Below are 14581 nucleotides of genomic sequence, written 5' to 3' on the forward strand. Positions count from 1 at the left end.
CTAAAAGGCACCGGAGCTGCCAAGGGGTCTAAGGGTCACTGAACTAGGACAGCAGCTTCATTAAAAAATAAATAAATAAATAAATAAAATCGCAGACAGCTGCTTCTCCTAGGATAAAATACCTCTTAACAGCATCCTGCTGATTTACACCAGGTGAAGACCTTCGTGTTGTATTTCTAGTGAAGTATGTAACTTTGAAGTGTACTTCCTGAGGGAATGGGATGGTATTATTAAGGCAAAATTCTTCTGCCGATCCTATGGAGCTGAGTGGACAGGGCTGGGTGGGATGCCTGAGCAGTGGGAGAGGGGTGTTCCTGAAGCAGGTATGTAGACAGCTGACTATATCACAGCAGCTTCCTCTGCTCTGCTATTACTGGGTCATGTAAATAGCAGGAGATAAAAGGACGTGGCACAAATAGGTCAGAAACCTTCCTGACAGTCTATTCCAGGGAAGTGGCCATTATTGCAGCCTACTGCAGGAACAGATGTCCTGTTTCTCCTCCATCTGCCTCTGCAAAACAGAGGGAATTTCCTTCACTTCTCTTTCCTCATCTCTCCCACTCACTTCCAAGGATGAATATTCAAAGTCCATTTACTCAAGATTTGTGGAGAGCTATAATTCCTCCCCCACCCCTAAAATCTATTTTCCTTTTAAAGGGGACTGCAAAGATGTTCTGAAGTATTTTCAGCAGCTCGGCAGTTGTCATGTTCCATGGCCTCTGACACAGCCTGAAGCCTTTATTACTGCTGAAGACCAGGTGCTCATCTTGTACTTCATAAGCCTCTGAAATAGTGAGCTATAAGGAACTGGGTACACTCTTGAAATCCCTGGTGCAAGCAGACAAAGACATTGGAAGTGTTCCCCCTGTGTCATGATCTTTCCAGAGCTAATACTTGTCAAGTGCCCCAAAGAGCTGCACAGGTCCCATCCCATCCTCTCTGCTGCACATCATTCATTCAGGGATAATAGTGGTTTTAACAGGGAAGTAAAGTCCACAGGGATTTAATTGCGCTGGTTAACCAGGACTGAGTCATCTTAGGTCACTTTAGATGTCCACACCATGGATATTTGTGTGAGCTGGTTACCCAGCTTTCCTTTATTGTCAAGGGGTGTGGGGGGGGAAATGAGCAGGATTCATCTGATCTTTGTGAAGACATCTACGTTATGATAAGATGGATTGTACCCCAGAAGTGCCACTTCTTGGATAAAAAGCAGATAAATAGCTCAGATAGATGTCCACATTTCAACAAATGAATCACTTTTATAGAGCTGTAAACTTTGAAGACATTTATAGAATATAGAAACAGACAAAGACAAGGACACCACCCTTTCGATGACTGGAGAGTAATGTTTCTGCAATGATCTTATGTTCCCCATTTACAAGTGTCTCACTTCTTTTCATTTCTTACCCATTTTTCCCAGTGATTATTTTCTAAGAAAATTTCATGTGCTTTACTCTTTTCAAGACATATTGCAGATTAGGTACTGGAAAAAGTGATATGAAAGTCTTCACGGTTTAGGTAACCTCCTCTCAAGAAACTATCCCCAAAGTATCCTCAACTAATTTCAAGTTGAGTATGACTCAACTTGGCTTTCTTAGATCACTAAATGTTAAGTAGATGGTCTTGTTTATTTGTCCCTTGAGTGGGTGCTTGAAGGAAGTTCAGTGCAAATTTTTTTTGTTTGTTTGTTTTATGAATACCCTGCTTGATTTTCTCTTTTCATAATTTAGTATTGTCCTTTGGGGAGAACAGTAATCTAATGACCCAAGCCACTCAAAAATATTATCTAATATTTATTTGCTATGGTTGTTACATAGAGAAGAAATGCTTAGCTATCCTTGCTTAAAAAATAATTAAAAAAAGAAGTAAAGTTGCATATGCACTTGAACTGTTATATAATATCTCAGATATTTAATTTTGCCCTAAAATATCAGAAGTTCTTTGATGTTGTGGATTGAACATGTGCTTATGAACAAAAAGTGCTTAGCAATGTAAAGAATCCACCTCATCTAATTGCTCCAAATCAGCAAACTTTAATGCAAAATTTAAAGATGGCTCAGGGAGTTTCAGAGAGAATTTTTATTGTTCCATAATTTTATGTGTCAGGTTTGATAGCAAAGGTTGTAACTAATCCTTACTTCCAGATCTGAAAAGAGAGAAAGTTCTGAAAGTTTTGCTAAACCTCTGCAGCAAAGTGAATGACATAAATGTAAGAAAAACATTTTTGTATCTGGGTTCCTCGCATTCCTGCATTTATATGGGATTTGGCATCATAAAGAGAATATGCTAGATTCTCATGAAGATTTCTGCCTTCCTTAACCCCACCTTGTCTCAGAAGAATCATAATTCTAACAGAGTTTCATGCTAGGTCTTGCACCTATTGTCATTCAGATCTCTGATTGCAAATGAAGTCCATAGGACCAAGGGTCTTGTTTTAAACTTGCATTGAATACACATAGAAAATCTGTCAAACTTTAACATTTTATGTTCTATATATTTATACATCCTCTTCTTACTTTCCATGCTTTCATAAAGCATCTCTATGAAATTTTTCTGCAGGAATACTGGGCCAAAATATGGCTGAACCATAAAACAAGGTAATCAGACATTATCCCTCCTGGGTAACTACTGCAGAGAATTTTAAGTGTGCAAGGGATGCACAGACAAGGCTTCCTGTGTCTGATTTGTTTGGATAAATAGCCATTACCTCACAATCTTTTCCTGCCAGTGTACAGTAGAAAAGCAAGCTTGAAGAGTTCTGGTTCTGTTTTTCACTTTTTTTTTTTTTTTTTTTTTAAAAAAAAGCAGTTTTATAACATTTCAGGCATGTCTGAGTGCAGTAAAGGACAAATGCACTAAAAATCAGAGCACGCAGGCGCATTCCTGCATTGCCTTGTATCATCATCCAAGCAGTTTAAATGCTATGGTAGTCTTTAACAGTTTAAATTAACTCTACAAACTGTTCTGAAATTTTAAATAAAGGCTTACCACATAATTTAGGCCTAGCTTCATAAATACAGCTGAGCTATGGTCTATTTGATGCATTGCAGTGACCACTAAATTATCTTTGGTGCCTGATATATATTAGAAGAACCATGATGAGGGGCTGCAGTGTCCCCATCACTGCCATACATGGTTGACATCAGCCATCATTCCTACCCAAGGGCTGACAAGAGACAGTGTGCTATCCCTGTGTTATTTTTATGCCAATAGAAATACTTGTGGGCTGATCTTGTTAGGCTTCCAGATCCTTTATGTGACAGGAGTGGCATGAAAGGGTGGCAGCAGACTGGAAATCCAGCCCCACTGTTCTACTCAGTTCTTTTGTTTGCCAACATAGATCGTAAAGAGCTACTTTTAGTCTTCAAAAATGGGTGTTCTAAATTAATAATGATGTTGACAAGATGAAATCTAAATGAGTTATTCCACTTCATTACATCTATTCCAAAGTCATTATTGGAGATCAGAATGACTACCAAGCATTCTGGATATCAAACTTTCATGATGGATGCAGTGAACTCTCCAAGAAAAAGAAAGAACAGTTCATCGCTATCAAAAACTAAAAAAATATATAAAATACTACTACTAATAATAAAAAAAAGATGATACTACTACTAATGTACAAAAAATACATACATTCCAGGTATAAGGGAATGGTGTATGATTCCTTACTGAAAAACATTCTTTTTTCCTAGTAGAAAAGAAAGCCCAGGAGACAAAGTTAGTCAGGCTTGGCCACTTTATCATTAGTGACACCACTAAGACCATCATTAATCAAGAGTATCAAAGTACATTGTTATTGCAGTGTTGGTCTTCCTTCCTAGTGGAAACCAGCTCAATGCACTTACTCCAGATACATATTCCTTTGGTTACAGCAAACAGGTGGTATATACCATATGCACCCACCAACATGTTCTGTTGCCTTTCCTTTTGTGTGCTGTGCTCCACAAATTCACAAATAAATAAATAAATAAAATATATCAGAGATGCCCTTTACTAACTACGTTGAGGCATAGAATAATATTGTCACTTGGAAACAATAAGAACCTATTACGTTCTGGCTTTTTGATGAGTATTTTTCAGATAGTTTTATAATCCCAGTGAAATTCAGAGTAACTAAAAAAACGTCTAATCCTGCATGTTATACAGAAAAGGCTGTTTATTCCTATGAATGCTTATTAGAGAGGCATAAATGCATATCATTAATTATTTAAAGGACATATAAATATAAGGTTGTGAGTATTATGCAGCTGGTTAGACTCTCTCTGTGGCAGTCCCACTCAAATTCATCCAGATGAAACACCCACAAATACTGAGTGTTCTGTCCTGATTTGCCAAGTCTGACACTGTAAAGCCAAGAAAGATGCAAAAGGATAAACTTCCACATTCTCCACTGTTAAAGTACAGCAGTAAGACTTACTAGTTGCTATTTACACAGCTGAAAGCCACACACAGGTGTCCTTGTGGCTATTAATACTGTTTGCACATGAAAATATAAATGGAGTATAACATTACATACATGTTGTCTCTATGACTTTTTTTTTTTCCCACTGATCTGCATTTTCCTGCCTGTTTTTAAACTAGCTGCCTAGAGGTTTACTAGCAGAATTATTTCACACTGAATAGAGATAGCCCTTTATTGCTTTTGCTCCTTGGGTAAATCAGGCACTGTAAACGACTTATTCTGTGAGGTCTCCAACAGTGCCAGCAATGTGGTAAGCACTTCCTCGACACAAAGAGAAGGCAGTCCCTGGGGCTAATAATACTTACCTTCCCCACAGTGCAGTCGGGAGGGTGAATTAGCATTTGTGAAGTACCTGGAGTTCTTTGAATGGAGGACGGCATGGAAATGAAGGAGAAAGCAAAGTACGTTGTGAAGCAAAAATGTCAACAATCAATAGTAACACGTGGAAATGAGACATGCTAGATCTGGATCAGTTATTATTTTAGGCTGAAGTCTTCCATATAGGCACTTAATTATGCACCCAGACATACAAATAATTGGCCAGTTAACATGGCCATTCAGGCATTCCCTGTCCACATCTTCGTTTTAATCTATATTTGCTTCTAGAGGCTGTTCCTCTCTTTCAAGCATAAGTATTTGTAATAATCTTTAGCCTTCTCTTGCAGGCCCTGCTATGTTTTTTTTTATGAGACCTCACTCTGGGAGTATCTGATTATCAAGCCACTTCCCTCCTAGAGATCATTTTGCTATTCTGCCTATCGGAAGCAGCATTTATTGATAAAAACACACATGCTACATATTTAAGTGTTCATTCTTAATAGCATCACATTTTCAATTTCTAGCCCTGAATTCCCCACTTCACCCCAAATTTGGATCAATATTAGCTCTCACATATGTCATTTCCAATCTGATACGGGTTATCAGATTGGTAACTTTCAGATTAGGTAACTGTCAGATTAGGTAACTTTAACTAATATATTTAAAAAATAAATAAAAAATAACAAAACAAAACAAAAAAATGCACTTCCCAGAGCTGCAAAATACTTAGCGTACCAACACTTTCCAAGACAGTTGGCACTCAGCACTTCTAGAAAATAGTCTGCCTCATCAAATAACTAAACAATGGTTTAAAAATCTCAGTAATGTTGTCCTCTTTCTTCTCATAGGCTGAACTCATCACAGCATCAGGAAATGTTGGTCTCTTTTTCTGAACACAAAGTAATTAACAGGTAATTGTTTTCCTCTTAAAGCAGCAGTCTAAACACTGTTTGGCTTAGTTAAGGATGATGTTTAAACACCCTCTATTATATTCTTTATATTTTTGTATATTTTCAGCTGTCAACATTGTGCTTGCCCAACTGGACTAAATTCAAGGAGAAATTAACTTTGATATGTTTTCTCTAAGTAATATTTTAGTTTACTAACTTAATTATTTCCTGCTGTGGAAATTATGCTTTCTTGTGATAGCCTAACAGAGTAGCCTGCAAGGAAACACTCCTACTATTGTCTTAAGAATAACATAAACTAATCTGTCTACTCAGTGCCAAATCCATGACTGTTTTTGCAGTCTTGATTTTAAAGAAGTTGAGGACTGGTTTTCTGGATTTCTGTTCAAGCACAAGCAGTTTTGATGAAACAAGAAAATCACCCTATAACCAGAGGATACAAGAAAAATAAATGGGAAATGCTCCACAGGCAAGCAAGCACGGCCCCATTATGTGCACTGGACAGAGGTGCTGGATGGAGAGCAGCAGTCAGCATCGGGGCTCCACTGGGCAATGCCCATGCCAAACAATCACCGACACGGTGTGTGTGTAGATAAGAGTGGCCTTTTTTTCCTTCTGCACAGGAACATAAAGTGTTTCCAAGTAAGTGGTCTTTAAAAGACTGCACGGTGAGTCTGATATTTGTCACTGTGCATTACAGGGCTGGAGACTACGAACAGGCTGAGTACAATCCTGCCACTCTGAAAGCCAATGGAAAACCTCCCTTTTGGCTCAGAGGCAGCTTTAACCAACCATCCTACGTGAAAAAGTGTACTGATGAAGAAAAGTGATAATATCCCTCCTTGGGTCTGAAACATGAGATGCTGTATGTACTCCACACACCAGTGCTTCACAGTATGGGAGGGTGGGGAAACAAAATTCTTCCTCTAAAGGCAGAATAAGGTGTGCTTTGCAAAGGAGCGGTTGGTTCATGACTATACATGGGCTCGAGGGTCCATTGGCCCACAAAGAAGAGTCTGTAGTGTTATCTGTAAGTGTGTTGATGGTACTGCTTTTCTCTCTACCTAAATATTAGCCACATCTACAGCTGGGCAGAAAAAAAAAAAAAAAAGTAAATAAAAGACTAACTTTTTCAGATGTTCCTGAAAATAAAATGATTTGTCCTTCTCTGATTCCTCTTTTAGCAAATGATTTATCTAATTTGGAGGAGCAGAAAGATTCTCTCCCTTTATGGAAAACAGTCTGTGGCCCTGGTCTGTATGTCTTTCATGAGGCATCAGGTGAAGAGGAGAACAAGAGCCTTCTAACACTTTCATCCATTTTGACAAAACTTTTAGAAGAGGACGTGGAAATTGGGATTTATGCCTGATTTATACCTACTATTTTTGTAGTACCAGTGTCATCCATGTCATACAAAGAGATGAAAATCACTCCTCAGTCCTGTTGCTGGTATCTGATTATAAAGTTGTAAGTCTGACCAGGTCTATCCACACAACATCACACTGGAAGTTCAGATATGTTGTTTGCCTGCTATGACCCCTAATCCTTTTTCAGAGCAAAAGCTTTCCAGCAAGTAATCCCATAGGATTTGCTTCTAGATATATGCACTTGACTGTATTAAAGTGTTGGTAATGATCCCAGTTTACCATGCAATCCAAAATCAGAAGGGCTTAGTCTTCTGTATGGTCGTGGCAGTCAACATCATGCAAGACCAATTAAAGTGGAATGCATCTAGTCAAGAAGGAGTTGACTGATCATGTCCCACCACCAGAACGGTCCTTAGGTTGCCACTGGACGCCAGTACAATCAAAAGTGTCCTCCTGTTGACAGACTGATAAGGTTAAAGAGAAACCTCAGGTTTGGAAAGTCACCCTAACACTTCAGAAGCATAGCTGAAGAATTTGGTTTTTATAGTATTAGGCTGAGCTTTATGCTCAGAGGCCTTAGCAAAATTATAATGTGCATTGAAAACCATATGCACCAGAACTATTAAAAGATTAAGTATAGTTAAAAATGTATGAAAAATTTACTATTACATACATATCTGCATATGTAAGTTTTAGCATTCATTCAAGTATTTAATTGCCTAATTTGGATTTTTTTTTAATTTTTTTGAGTGAACAGAGGTGGGATTTCGTCAAAAAGTATTACAAATTATACAGATTATAACTTCCTTCCTGCTTACATACATGCTTATCTTTTTTTTTATTTTTTTATTTTTTTTTTCTTAAAACTTCCTCTACCCTTTGGGCTGAAAATTGTACTTTTATTTGACATGAGTCTGACATCTATTCAACTTCTACTGAACAAACGTGTCACTGAAATTATAACTTCAGATATTTCTTAGCAGAGTGACAACACTTTGCTGTCATAGTACTTACAGCTGTGTATGTCTGAACACAGAGCAGCAGCAGATGGGGTGCACTATCCATGGTCAAAAGCTTAGTCCAGAGGTTTAGATATTATTAAACATCCACTGACTATGAGGAAAATGCATTATTATGAACCCCATTAAGCTCCTACTTGTAGATCAGTTTCTTTCTACTATACATCAAGTTCTTATTTGGTTTAAAGCCCACTTCCAGGATGCATAAAAGCTCAATAAGCAGTGCATGTCACCTGGCAGAGCTCACTGTTGCCTCTCTAGCAGTTGGTGTGTTGCTCTTGTCTGAAGGCTCACTTTCTAAATAGTTTTTTGCCTAACACCCTCTGTCATTCAGCTGCTACACATACTGACAGCACATAAAATAAACACATGCTGCAAATACACGCAATTTACAGGAAAAAAATTTGGACATTAAAGTTATTGTTTAACAGCATTCCCCCTTTTGCAGACATGGACAGTTTGCCACCTCCATTTGCTGTCAAGAGCCTGACAGTCAGCGAGAGGCCAGGCTTAGCTTTCAGGACCTCAGCTATGCTTTACTGATTTAGCACAGCAAAGAAATGAAATTGCCTTCTCTTGACAGGCTCTTCTTTTTTTTTCCAAGAGTATAGAAAAGCTTTCTCCTTTACAAGTCTTTGCTAATTTGATCCAGAGGAATCATACACTGCAGCTTTGCTCATGTAAATCCGTTGGGGATTTATCTCATTATTTGGGGCAACACTCGCTTTGATGGTGTCTGTGAGAAAGGGTGAAAATAGGAAGAAGAGAGAGAAGGAAAATGGTCAAAGAGAAAAAGGGTACTATGTGCCTGGATGCCACCTTTGCTCCTTCTCAGCCATGATTTCAGTCGCTTGTGCCACTCCCTCACAGCGCAAGCTACAGCAGCACTAGTGGGGCAGGCAGAAGCCAAACAAGTGACAGTCGATGAAGCATCACTAGTGCTATCCACGATGGCCACAGCCAGAATTCATCTGCAGTTGTATTAATGCACAATTATTACAAATACTAATACAATAGCAATTCCCCACTGGCAGAAAAGTGATGGCACTTTGTTAGCATGAATAACAAAATAATGTTCCTTTACCAAAGGAGAAAAATTCTTTTGCATAAACAGAAAAACTTACTGCTTACAAAGACAATGTAGGTAAAAAGTCTGTTGTCTGTTCCACACATAACAAATTCTTGTTAAATATGGCATATAGAAAAATGACATTTGAATTTTAGTTCATGCAGCATCCTTCCCTCTTTGAGGAAATGATGCAGCTTTGATCAATTTTTTCAGAGTTACTTTGTGTTCAGAGACAGGGCTGTCAATTAGTCAATGAGTAATAAATTTTAAAAGTCAATTAGTAGGAAATTATCTGTTTCTGTATACTACTGCAAATCTGTCTCATGCTAATATCTGTGAAACCTAGCATGACTTACCTAAATTATCTGACAGATGTTCCCCTTCCCACTATCAACAGCTTCAATGGAATATTAAATATTTGTATTCAAGCTGACCTGTGGACCTCCTTAAACTAATTCTCACGTCTGTCTAATGTCAATGCAAAGCTGCAATTTCTATTGAATATATTAGAATACGCACCACCTAATGAAGCAGCAAGCCAGGTAATTTTTGGTACACAGAGTTGTTTAAATAAATCTATAGAATAAGATTAATGTTCAGTATAAGGGAAAAGATTATATACATATATATATATATGTATATTTAAGCCTGGTTTGAATCCATTGCATAGAAGTGCAATATGACTCCTTAACTCCAGACTTTTACGTTGGAGAAGTGACAGAGAATGTGACATTAAATGATGGAAACAATAAATACTGAGGAGTTTGATGGGCACTGACTTTCATGTTGATTGGACTTCTGTCCCATTTCTGGTATGTGCTATTTCTTATCTATTAACCTTTGTGTTATTGTCAGGCCTGATCCAAAAGAAATTCCAGCAGCAGAAGCTGTCCTTGCAATGTGGGTGGCCATGTCCACTCATGCATCAGTCAACAGAGACCTCTAAGATTAAACAGATTTTAAGGTTGTCCTTGTGTCCTTGAACCAGCATACTGGATAAGTCTGATATTCATGCATAAGAGAAATAATTCAAATTTAATGAACAGTCTGCCTTGGATGTATGAACATATCCAGGCTGCATTCTTCTTGGGCCATCATTTGGACTGGAAAACTGACAGCCTGCTTTTTCTCATTGGTGCTTATTGCCACAGCTATCAGTTACTACTGGGACAGCTGCCCTAATGAGGGGAAATACAAATGTGAGTGAATTGTCATGGAGAGAAGCTGCACAAGACTGAGAGATGAGGTAATATTGAGTAGCAGAGCACAGAAACTCCTGGGCATTTCATGGTTTTGGCATCTACTGGTACTGGTGTTTTGCAACTTCTGCTGCAGGTAACAGCGGAGGGAGAATACTGCTAGCCACCTGGCTCCATCTACCTGATACAAAGTCAGGAGGACACACTTCCTTTGAAAAGTCCTTTTCTCCTCCTTACCACAGCTACACAGATCTTTTCAGGTCCGCTGCTGTCACTATGGTTACAGTCAGCCTCTCCAGGAGCTCTTGTTTCGTACCACTGGCCATAAAACCAGCAGAAACAATAGCGCTGGGCATGCCACTGGCACGGGCATCAGTAGGATGGAGCCTGAACCTCTGCCTGGCTGCAAAGGCAAGAGGAAGAGGCAGCAGAGCTGGCTGGAGAACTGGATGACCCAAGAGTTAAAAACAAGAAACAGGAGATCAGATGGCAAAAAAAAACTAATGCAGAAATAGAGTCATAGAATCATCAAGGTTGGAAAAGAACTTCAAGACCATCAACCACCAACCTGACCTACTGATCCCTATCACTTAACCACGTCCTCTAGTGCCACATCCACACGTCTCTTATGTACCTCTAGGGGTGGGGACTTCATCACCACTGCCCCAGGCAGCCCATTCCAACTCTTGACCACCCACTTTGTGAAGAAATTCTTCCTGATGCCCAATCTAAACCTCACATGGCACAACTTGAGGATGTTTCCTTGTGTGTCCTATCACTTGTCACTTGAGAAAAGAGACCAACACTGTCCTCACTGCAGCCTCCTTTCAGGCAGTTGTAGAGAGCAATAAGGTCTCCCCTCAGCCCCCTCTTCTCCAGACTAAACCACCCCATTTCCCTCAGCTGCTCCTCACAGGACTTGTGTTCCAGGCCATTCACCAGCTCTGTTGCTTTCCCTGTACATGCTCAAGCAACTCAATCTCTCTCTTGTAGTCAGGGGCCTAAAATGAACACTGTATTCGAGGAAATAACTCAAAATGCATGAAATAGAGAATCCTACATGCTTTGCATCATCAAAGACATTGGCATCTCTGGTTCATAATCCAGGTACCAGGTGCGATGAATCAGCCTCTAGACATGCCTGCTCTCCATGTAGGTGCCTGAAGGTGAGATTAACACAGACCAACTCTTTCTAGTTATTTCCAAATCTGTTAAGATTTTTTTTTTGAGCATTTGTCTCAAAAAGGATATTCAGCTTTGTAGTCATCCATATGTCTTCTCCTTTAGGGTCTTCATTATGAAGCTGAAAGCACAGTTACAAAGAGTCAAGAAATAAAACACAACTCCGGGTTATTCTTCACAGCAAAAAGCCCTCCAAGCTGCCTATATAGCCCTCAGCCAGATCTCCCTGTGCATCCTATCGGTCAGGCTGTGACATGGGGCTCATAGAACCAGCTCACCAGGAGACTTCTCAACACCCAATATAGAGTTTTGTTATAGGGCAACCCCAAACCCAGATCTGTGTAGGCCTAGGCAGCTCCCCCCATGGTCTCACCTTATACAAGATGGTTCCTATTTCCTATATGTTTTGTATTACAAATGTGATTTCCTGTTTTTTGTTTTTGTTTGTTTGTTTGTTTGTTTTTGGATGTGTGGGGTGTGGGGTGTATGTGTGTGTGTTAAAATTCAAAAGCAACATAGCTCCAGTAGGTCATATAGTAGGTCACATCACTTTACTCTGAATTTAAAAGTACTGATGTGCTCTACTTGTCTCACCCTTTTAAAGCAACTTAGCTTTTTAGAAAAATCATCATGCTCAAGAAATTCAGGCATCCTGCTAGTTGAGGATGAGATTTGTTTGAAATACCTCTCAAACCTCTCAGGGTCAAGTGTTCCCAGCTTTTCTCAAGAAAATCTTTGTATAAAGTGGTCACTGGAAGTCCATCTGCTGACTGTAACAAGAGGAACAGAGGAGCCTCTTGTAGAGCTGTACTGACCAAACATGATATGGATGTAAATACGACATATTTTCATAGTTTGTACTCAAGAAACTGATTATTTGCTGCTGAATGTACAAATAATGGGAGATGAATTAATTTAACAACTTAAAAATGTTTCTGTACTGCTGCATTTAACAAATCTTGCAATGTTTTCCTTTTGCATACTCTGTTCATGACTTAGCAACATGCCAGTTTATAACAAAAAATTTGGAGGATCTCTTAAGTCCTTTCTTCTAAACTCAATTTGCAATACATAAATTTTACAGTAATAGTACAAATTGTCTAATTTATCTTTTACTTAAATATTTTGACAAAGCAAAAATATAAAATGAGCTGAATATTAACAATCATGGGTTTTAGTGGTACAGTTGAGACTCTCAGTGACTGACATTGCTCATAACAATAAGGACGGATTCAGAAATTGTCCAGGCTTTCACATTAAGCTTGGTTCAGAATACGTACACTGGACATTAATAGAAAGTTATATCACTAACTACATACTTTCTCTACTGCAAAGTTGAAAACTATTTCACTTGCAGCAAGTGAAGCTATTCTAAATTTCTACTGGGAGAAACCAGTAAACTCTGAAACTTTTTTTTTATTTCTTCGATAATTTAATAGTTAAAAAGAAACCTCACGTCTTTTTGAAAGTCAAGACATTCACACTCTTGTCAGTACTACCAAGAAGATTTCAGAGTCATTCTTAATGCCAGTAGTGGATCATGAAGTATCCGTAGCTCCCAGCTGTTTCTTTCTTCTGATATCAATTGACACTACAACATAAATAACTGACTGTGAAGTACACAGGGAAAACTATGTGTATGCCTGCACAAATGCATGCTTCTAGCTCCCCCATAGCACTCCACTAATGCTGAATTTCTATGAATGGAAATTAACACTTCTAGGGTAAATGAAACGTTACTAAAATTTGTCTGTATAGTAATAGTATGCTATCGTAATGCTAAAGATGGTGAATAGAGCTGGTAGACAAACATGGACACTGTGGTTATAGCAATTCTCACTATTGGAATATGAGACTCATATACGAGGCTCAAATTCTCAAATATTAGAATATTCAAATTTGTCAGGTACCTAATGCTTCTGGTCAGCAGTCAGTAACATACATATTACGTGTTTTTCCAAATGAAATCCCTGTCCATATTCAAACACTGCATATGAGAAAGCACTTGAATCTGGAAATCCAAATGTTTGTATCTGCTCTGCAAAAACGAAGGAGATTTAGTTAGCATTGAGAGCCTGAGAACACAAACACCTTTCCTCAGTGGACACAGGCATCATTTGAACAGTTATTTTGGAAGAGATTGTCCATAGAAAAAAGAACTTGAACTTTTGAGCATTGTTATAACAGGAATCCCAAGCTTTCAGGCTACCTACGACTTTAAAATCTCTGGGTTGTTCTGTTTTAAAAAAAAAAAAAAAAAAGTAGTAGTAAAAAAGCTGCTGTTTCATACTGTCACAGAGCACAGTCCCTAAGCAGTATTGTGTTCCTGGTGCGATAAATGAAAATGGTGCAGTGTGTCTTTGCATGCCACACGACTCGGTTATCACTTCCCATGCACGGATCTGTGTGCACCGAGTGTACACACCGGGTTTTTCGGCTGATTAACAACACGCACGTCGTCTGCTTGGATTTGTTCTAACAGCAGCTTGAAGTAATCGCTACCAGCACCATTTCACTCAGGCCCCACCCACCTAAATCACTTCACTCCCAAACTAAGTTCAGACGATTTATGTTAATATATGTACGCCACATTTCCGAAGACTCGGCAGATCGCCGGCAGGCTTCAATGACACGGCACAAGCCCCGGGCTGCTGCTGGGGACGATGCACCCTCCGTCCCCCGCCTAGCGTGGCACGGCGTTGTGGCCGGGATCTTTGGGATATCAAACAGAAAACCCTTCAGGGGGCATCTTTAGGACAGCTTTGATCAAATCATTAACATCCAGTTCGCGTGCAGTTTGGGGGAAACCTCGGCGAATCCTTTCCAGACTTATCCACAGCACCGTACCGCAGACGGAGGCAGCATCAGCGGCTCCGCCAGACTTCCCCATTTGTGCAAGGTGCTTTGCATTCTTCATTTTCATTTTTGTTCTCTTTTTTTTTTTGTGTGTGTGTGTTTTGTTTCTTTTTCTTTTTTATTTTTATTGTTGTTTTTGTTTTTAAATTTTATTATTTTAATTTTTATTTCTATTTTTTATTATTTTATTATTAT

The 14581-nt window shown here is 38.9% G+C and overlaps 2 protein-coding genes across 2 annotated transcripts in view; one reads left to right on the plus strand and one right to left on the minus strand.

Moving 5' to 3' along the window:
- The window catches only part of CYB5R4 (cytochrome b5 reductase 4), a 100227-nt gene that overhangs the window by 76987 nt on the left and 8659 nt on the right, over positions 1 to 14581 (minus strand). The gene's annotated exons all lie outside the window — the stretch shown is intronic.
- Positions 14174 to 14581, plus strand: part of SNAP91 (synaptosome associated protein 91) — a 72828-nt gene continuing 72420 nt past the window's right edge. The window contains exon 1 of the mRNA XM_013180139.3: positions 14174 to 14429. The gene's annotated coding sequence lies outside the window, so the exon portion shown is untranslated. The remainder of the gene's footprint in view (positions 14430 to 14581) is intronic.

Source organism: Anser cygnoides, chromosome 3, assembly GCF_040182565.1.
Source record: "Anser cygnoides isolate HZ-2024a breed goose chromosome 3, Taihu_goose_T2T_genome, whole genome shotgun sequence".
Lineage (NCBI taxonomy): Eukaryota > Metazoa > Chordata > Aves > Anseriformes > Anatidae > Anser > Anser cygnoides.